Source organism: Lindgomyces ingoldianus, assembly GCF_010093535.1.
Source record: "Lindgomyces ingoldianus strain ATCC 200398 unplaced genomic scaffold BDR25scaffold_28, whole genome shotgun sequence".
In the NCBI taxonomy this organism is placed as follows: Eukaryota; Fungi; Ascomycota; class Dothideomycetes; order Pleosporales; family Lindgomycetaceae; genus Lindgomyces; species Lindgomyces ingoldianus.
The window spans coordinates 655,245-664,378 of NW_022985189.1; positions in this window are offsets into that span (position 1 = coordinate 655,245).

Here is a 9,134-nt window from a genome sequence, read left to right on the forward strand (position 1 = left end):
AGTGTAGTGTTATGTAGTATAAGACTGTATGCTTAACTATGTGTTCTATACTTACTTTTTAGGCTTAGTGTAATTAATCTATAGCTTTAAATTTATACATAAGAGTTTCTAGACTAGATAAAGTTTTCTAGTGTTAGTAAATAATAGTTATAGATCTAATTAAAATTATTTATAATATAGTATGTTAAGCCTAAGTTAAGAATAAATAATTTTTTTAGCAGATATCTATTCTAGTTTAAATTAACTATAGCTATTAATGCAGCTACCTTAACTCTTAATACTTTCTAGCCTTTAAGTTAGTCTTCTTATATCTCTAGCATAAGTGTATGTAAACTTTTTAGAATTAGTATTCTTAAATTATGTCTATACTGCCCTCTAAGTAGGCCTTAAAATTCTAAGTTATGCTTATGCTTTAACGCTATAAGCTCTTTAACTCTCTTATTTAGCATCTACTAGTCTAGTGCTCTGTCTAGATAGACATAGAAGCAGTCCTTTAGTGCATAGATGTGTCTACATGTAAGACATTTAGTGCCTTCTATTTTAGCAGGTTTCTAGCTTAAAAATAACTTCTTATTATTTTCTTAATAACATTAATGTTAAAGTTTACTTTATTTTCTTAATATTATAACTTCTACACTATAAGCGTTCTTATTTATGCCTTAGGTAGTTTTCCTACTTTTAGCAAGATATAATAAGTTATCTGTTGTAAAAGTAGCTTTATGCTTTTTTATATGTATTAGATAATTTAACATTATATATTTTTAAAAGCGCTTTATTATTTTTTTTAATTTATGTCTAGTGTAAACTATCTACTTTCCTAAAAGGTTGTAGACTTATAAAAAGCAACTTTATTTATAGTAGTTAGAAAGTCCTTTGCAACAGCATTAAACTACGTTATTTCTAGAACATTTTATGTCTCTACTTCTGTAGCAGCGTAATTATACTCTGCTAGCTATAGGTCTTATATGCTTGCGTTTCTTAGCAGCTTTAAAGATGTATTATATTAGTTACACATGTGTTTTTGTTTAAATTAGTTATTAACACCTACTATAGCTTTAAAGTTTATAATTCACTATCTAAGTAGTTAATCTAGGGAACAGCATGTACACTGCAGATGCGGGCTAACTGTTAACTAGATAAAGACAATAATCTGTTAAAGGCTTAATTACTCTCTTTTATAATTATGTCTATTACTCTTGTACTTGTTAGCCTTAATCTTGTAGTATTTAATAGCTTCTTTAAAGGCTCTAACACTGCTTATTAATAGCTTGTTCATGTGCGTAGGCGTTTCAACGTTAGAGGCTGGTGAAAACTCAGCTATTAGCGGCATCTCTAGAGCTCTTGGTTTGGAGATTATTTAGATAGTTAACTTAGGATCCACTTGCGGCCAGATGCTGTGCGCTACACATCTCGATTGCAGCTGCATCATCCAGGCTCTGTAGTCAGTGTGGTCTCGAAGGACGACTGTCGCGTCTTGAGGAGGCTGGGTGGCCATTTTGTATTAATGGAGGCACTGAGACTCTTAATTATCAGATTAAAGCATTGTTTCTAGGCTTCCTAAGATAAATAATGGGTTTAGATATGATGTATAGGATGATGATTAATTGTATTAATTTATCAATCCTTTTTCTGCTCTACTTGTGTTGCTCGGCTTTTTGCTTTGCCGATCCGAGTCCCTCGCGCACTTGCCCTATGCGCGACCAGCTTGCAACATGCTGCAAAATGCTGCAACATGCTGCAAAATGCTGTAAAATGCTGCAAAATGCTGCAAAATGCTGCAAAATGCTGCAACATGCTGCAAAATGCTGCAATTTGCTGCAACATGCAGCAATTTGCAGCAACATACTGTTCGAGCTTATTGCTCGTACTATGTAGCAGCTTTCGTCAAGCGTTCCTCCTGTCTTGACAGTAGGTGCGCATATCTGACACTACTACTGTATGGAGCTAGGGAAGCAAGGTAGAGTAGGTCCGCTCTATTTCAGCTAAATTAGGATGGGGAGTGAAGGAGGCAAAGGGTTTTTGCAAGAGAAAAGCTTACGCAGCGCTAAGGCGCTAGCGCGCTTACTTAACTCTTAGCAAGGTTATAACGTAAGCCACTACTCACCTGGCCACACCACTCATCCGGCAGCCCCACTAAAATTAACGTGACTCTCTTAACTAAAATGCCTCTACCACTACAGCAACAGCTCTAATTAGCGCAAAAAGAAGGCAGATTACTTCTAGCTGTCTCTATTTTTTAACGCTACTTAAATCTGTCTATTAATTGTGTTGCAGCTCTATATAACACGCCTTAATTATTGCTCTAAACGCGTCTTACAGGCGCCTAACTAAAGGCTGTTGCTAATGCAAAGAAATAAAAGCTATTACCTGTTAAAGAGCAGTCTCTTGTTAGCTAAATCCTAGACCTTAATTAGCAAGGATTTCCGCCCTATATTATTAACATGTGCTAAATAGCAGATGTTCTGCTCTAAGCTTGCGGCTAGGATCCTCCTCCTCCTTTAATTAGCAAGAACTAGGTATCACACTTTGTTAACACCTAGGCAGAGCTCTAGATTAAGTAGGACAGGAAGCTGCACTTCTAGCGCGCTCTCTGTTAAGATCTAGTTAAGTTTAACGCCTAGTTTAAGCTAGTAGAGAACACGCGCCGCGCGTACAGAATACTAGACAATAATATCTACAATTTTAATAAGACAGAATTTATAATAGGAGTTGCTAGTTATATATTAAAGGTTGTTACTAGCTCTAATTAAGTTAGACAAGTAGCTGCTATTTAACTTAGTAATTGCAAGTAGGTTATAATAATTAAATGTGTTAACATGTCTAGGTGGTTAATCTTACTACTTATTATCCTTAGTGCTAAGCGCTATTAAGCTAGCTAGTATTGCAATATCCCTAGCAACTAGACAATTGCAGTAAGTAACAACAGCTAGACAACTAATTAGCTAGGCCTGTCCTAGCTAGAGCACTTTAACAATTACACTAGATTGCGTATAGTTAGAGTTTATTAACTGCTTATACTTAACAGCTATAGTAGTTATGCAACGCTAGAGTTTAATCTATACTGCGCAGAGAACAAGATTATTAGTCTCTATATGCTAGCTTATAGCAGCCATCTTCTACAGCCTCTAGATGTTAGCTGCTTCGCGCTACTTAAGCAAGCATACAGACAGCAGGTGTTAGAGCTTGCGCGCAATTATATCTTCTATGTTAACAAGCAAGACTTTCTTGCTATCTACAAGCGTATTAGGCCTACTCTATTCTCTAAGCAGAGCATTAAAAGCAGGTTTTAGGCAACAGGTCTAGTCCCCTACTATCCTGATCACGTCCTGCAATTGCTTCCTCTAGTCAGAACGCTGTCTCTGCTGCCACAAGAAGCTAACAGAGAGAGACCTCTAGCTGCAGATACGCCGCGTACAGTTATCTAGCTTTAGCAGTAGGCCTAAATAATTTGTAACTGCCTTAGGCGTTAATTATAGAGCCCTACTAGCCTTGCAATTGCTTAAGTTGTTAAATTATGTAAAATTACAATGCAGAAAACTGCTATCCTTATAGAGGAAGTTACTAAGCTGTGTTAAGCTAATTAGCGCTAAGAGCAGAAGAGGCAACAGCAACAGCAGTATATTGCTACAGGAGGGACGCTCACAGGCCAGGAAGGTCAGAGGCTGGCTGCAGAGGCAGATAGGGCAGTCGAGGTGCATGCGCAGGCTCAGGCATCGCAGGTCTATCAGCGAGCACCACCAACCTGCTTAAAGTGCCACGTGCAAGGCTATAACAGGACTTAATGTAGAAGTAATTAGGAATTTTTTATATATATATTTATATAGGTTTAATTTAGTTGTTGTTTAGCTATCTGTCAAAGAGTTGCTTTGACTTTGGTGGGGCTGCCAGATGAGTGGTGTGGCCAGGTGAGTAGTGGCTTACGTTATAACTAGCAGTAGAGCTTAATAAGCAGCACTGTTACATTACCCCCCTCTAAGGTAGGCTTATCCCTAAGTCTGTAGTTACGTATAATAATAACATGTATAACGTACCTAACGGGTTGGCCGGCCACACGGGTTGGCCGGCCACTTTTGCCAAGCCCCCACCAAACTCTACCTATCTACATAATGCCTTAACAACAACACCAGATTAAATCTTCTAAAGAACGTCAGATATAGCTTGCTCTTTAGGCTCTTAAATAAGACTTAAAACTCTCCTTGCAACGCGCTGCAGCTATCTATAATGTCTCTTACACAACACTAAGCAATCAACGCGCTGGACAGCCTTCACAAGCAGAATGCTGGCCTAAATCAAGGAATCTAACTAAGCTTAAGAAAAAGGTAGTTGTTAAGTACATACTTAAGCTTATTACGCGCAGATTTCCCCCTAGGCTCGCAGCTGTAGCTAATATAGCTAATTCCTTGCCCGCAGAGCGCAATCTAGGCCAGGTTAGCTTAAACTAGACTAGTATGTGGGTTAAGCACTGCCCTAAGTTTATAATAAAGTTTAATTATAAGTATAATTACAAGAGAGTGCTCTGTAAAGATCTAGAGGTTATCTAGGGCTAGTTTTGCCTAGTAGCTAACATAAAAGCTAAGTACAGTATCTAGGATAAAGACAGGTATAACTTTAATAAGTTAGGCTTTATAATAGGCTAGATATTAACTAGAGCAGTTGTTACAGCTTTAGAGAGACAAGGACAGCTAAAGGCAATACAGTAAGGTAATAGGGAGTAGACAACAGTTATCTAGGGCATTAACGCAACAAGGTGGGCTATAAGATCACAGAGCTTTAAGCAGCAAATAAGGCTGCCACGCAACATAGATTGCATAAAAGAAAGCAAATTTAGGCAGAAGAGACCTTAATAGTTAAGGATAGGGCTTGTCTAACTGCTCTAAAGGAGTTTAGAGAGCGTAGTAATAGGAAGAAGCTAAAGACACAGGTGCGCGCTAAAGGAGGTAAGCTAAGTTAAAGGCAATGCAGGCAGTGCAATTAAACTAGGCATAACTTGCGTATGTGTAAGCAAGTAGTAGAAGTAGACTCTAAATAATATCTTGTGTTATATTACTCTATATAGGGCCAAAGTGGGCTGTTTTGCGAGAGAATGGGGTGGTTTTGGTGGGGGCTTGGCAAAAGTGGCCGGCCAACCCGTGTGGCCGGCCAACCCGTTAGGTACGTTAGCGTGTTCTTACATGTATAGCGCGTTCTTTAGCCTTTATTATACTCCCCTTTACTAGTAAGTTCTCTAGGCTAGTTATCCTTTCTTGTTGCCTCTAGGTTTTCTTCTGCCTTGTACGCTTATAGCTAGGCTTCTAACTGCGCTAGAGGACCTAGTTTATTTAGATATACATTATAAAAGTCTCTTACTTTATGCAAAGCTTCTATAAACCCTTAGGCGTTGTACTAGGTAGAGTTAGAGTTATAGGCTACCTAGGAGACCTTATACTGCAGGTGGCAGTAGTAGAGATAGCCGTTAAAGATTTTCTATACAGGCTATTTAAAGTAACTATTAACATTAATAAGCTTTTTTTTAAGTTTAAGCTAGCCTAGCAGCGCTGTTAGTAATTCCTTTTATAAGCAGTCTGCGTAGAAGATGTTGTGCATGCGCATGTACAGTAGCAGCTTTAAGCAGTACAATTGTCTGTTTATACTTATAATAGGGTATAGTCTATACATCTAGTAGTTAAGCTTTTAACTAAAGTAACTTAAAGTAAATTTTTTAAGTATTATATACACTTTATTACCTACTATAAAATTTAGACTATTTTTTTTTTTATTTACCTAAGTTACTTATTACTACTAGGCCTATGTAATACCTTTTTAAGCTATCTTTATAGCAAGCTGCACTATGTTACACTAAGTTTTAGCATAGCTTTAGGCTTTTTTATGCAACATCTGCTTATATATAAAACTTAATTACTTAGTTTATTTCTTCTAGTTTTAATAGTAAGTTAGTTAGTAACTAAATTTAATTTTAAATAGTAATAGTCTAGTTATTTTATAAAGTAGTATAGCTTATGCCTAATCTATGCATAGCAGAAGGTCTAACTAGTTATTTTAGTAGTAGTTTATAAAAAGTTGTAAGCGCTAGTTAAAATACTAGTTTAGCACCTCTATATTACTATCTGTTTATAAGTAGTAAAGTGTTAAAAGCTTTTACTTAATTTTTATAAGTTAGTAAAGCTTATTTATAAACTTTAAAGTAAATTAAAGGCCTTAATTAAAGATAATAGACTTTAAAAGGCTAAAGATGTACTAGATGTAGTAATAGTATAAGTCTACTATGTCTTTTACTATTATTATTTTATAGTATAGTAGTAAAAAGCAGTGTTTACTTAAGTAGTCTACTACTATAAAAGTGTTATTATACTTTTTTTATCTAGTAAAAATAACTTAAAGTTTATAAAAACATTTTACTAGACTTACTATAAAATAAGTAGTAAATTAAGTAGTCCTAAGGTTTTATTTTAAAGTGTGTAGCTTTATTAATAGGCCTTATATACTATAATATAGTTAGTAATGTTTTAGCTTATGTAAAGCTAGTAGTATTAGTTACATAGTAGTTTTAAAGTTTTTTTTTTACTTAAGTAAGTAGTTACTTAAGTTATATAAACTACATAAATAAAATAAGTTTATATAAAGTAAATAGCTAAAACTACTAGTTACTTACTATTATATGTAAGAAAGCCTTTACTTATAAGCTTTTATAGTGTCTTTGCTTTATTTTAGGACTACTTTTAATATAGCTATAGGCTTATATAGTTTTAGTTTACTTTAAAAACATAGTTAATTAGCATATAAAGCTTATTTAAAGATAAAGAAGCTATAAAAGTGTTACTAGTAGCTACTTTTATAGCATTTATAGCTAGTAGTCTTTTTATAGATTACTAAGCTAGGTTATCTACTATAGCTTTAACAGTGCTTAAGTTAATCTAGTGTACTATAAAAAAAGTGCATATATAAGCTGCTTTATTTTTATTTTTTTAAGTTTTTAGCTTTTTCTACTTTCTTAATAATAAGTCTACTACTATGTTTATAGTCTCTAGCTAGTAAGTAAGCTTTAGGTTGTAATTAGCTACTATTATAGCCTAGTATATTTACTATAAAGTAAGCTTATACTTAATTAAGAAGTACTTTAACACTTAATAGTTTATAAAAGTGCTAAATAGCTTAGTTATTTATAAGCTTATAAGCTAAGCTTACTACTTATATAAGTTTTATATTATAGTAAGTATTTTTTATTATAAATATTATAGTTTATCTAGAGCGCGCTTATAGTCTTTAAATAAAAGGCTACTAGTTACTAGAGTTTATTATCTTATAGCTAGAAAAGCACACTTGCTACAACTCTGTTACTAGTGTCTATCTCTATGCGTGTCTAGTAGTAGGACAAGTAGTGCGTAAGGACAGTGTTTAATAGCATTAAGTTCTTAGCTTAATTAAAAGCTACTAGCTTATATTCTTTAAAGTAGTACTAAGCACTACACTTAAGCAGCTTTATAAGTAGTTATATAATATATTTATAGTTCTTTAAAAATGCTTAGTAAAAGTTATAAAACTTTAGAAAAAATTATAAGCTCTTAATTAATATTAGTATAGGCTATTTATATACAGCTGCTACCTTCTTTAGGTTCTTACACATGCTGTTAGTGCTAATAATTAGACTTAAAAACTTTATTTTTATAATAGTAAACTTACTTTTTTCAATATTTACTTAAAAGCTAGTGTCTAGTAGTTAATAAAGCACCTATACAACATGTTTCTTATGTTAGAATAAGTCTTCTAAGTAGATAAAAATGTTATTAAAGTATACTATATAAGTGTTATCTAGTAAGCTGTAAAGTACTTTATTAATATAGTGTTAAAACATAGCTAGTCTATTATATAAGCTAAATAGTAGTACGCAGTATTTATAGTTACTATATTATGTTTAAAAAGTAGTAAGGTCTTCTACCTTTTTATTTAAACAGATACAGTAAAAAGCTTATTATATATCTAGCTTAGTAAACACTTTAGTACACACTAAGCACGTAAAAGTCTCTTAGATTAAGGGAATTAGGTATGTGTTTTTTTTTATAATTACATTAAGCTTTTAGTAGTTAACATAGAACTGCTACCCCTCTTCTAGCTTCTTAGTAAATAGCACTAAAGACGCATAGCTAGCGCTGCTGTGTATAATAAAACTATGTTATAAGTAATTATTAAAGTAAGTTTTAACTAGCTTAAGTTACTCCAGCAATATGCTATATAATAAGCTACTTAATAGTATATTCTTTACTATAAGCTAGATGTGATAGTTAACCTTTTTATAGTAAAGTAAAAGCTTATTAGAGTTCTTTTTAAAAAAAGTAAGCTAGCATAGCTCCTGCATATAATAGTGCTAGAAGCTTTTATTAAATTAACTAGTAAAGCTTTTTCTTTAGGTTAAGCTAGTTTATTTTTTTTAATAGTTCTAAATAAGCTTTTTTACTGTATACATACTTATATAACTAATAATAACTTCTTTTTATTAAGATTGTAACATAAAGGTAGTAAGACTTATTATATTAATATTTAAACTAGCATTAATAAGTGTATTACATAATATAGTTAAGTTATAGTAATTTTTATAATAAAGTTATAAGCTTAGCTTTAAAGTGCTAAGCTAGTTACACATCTTTTTAAAGTTCTTCTTATATATAAAATGCTTAGTTACTTTTTATTTACTTACTAGTTAAAGTGTAGCTACACTTATAAGTTTATTACAATTTTTAGTGTCTTTTTAGTAACTTAGGTTTATCTTTAAAAATAAGCTATATATAAAGATATTAATATTATGTTTATAATTAATTAGCTTATTATTTTCTAGCTATCTTAGTGTATAGTTCTTATAGTTAATTTATACGCCTACTTTTTCTAGTAGCTTATAACTAATAATAAAGTTATAGTAACTAGTGTTATAGAGTATAAAGTATAATAGTATTTAGTAGCTATCTAGAACTAGATTAGCTTTAAAGTACTTATATACCTATTTATTTAGTCTATTATTATACTCTGCTAAAAGAACAGGTGCTATTTTAAAAAGCTTTACTTTAAGACTTTTCTTTACTATATATAAGTACTTGAGATAAAAAAGGTTATAGCTGCTTACACTAGTGTTAGTAAGGCTATTAAGC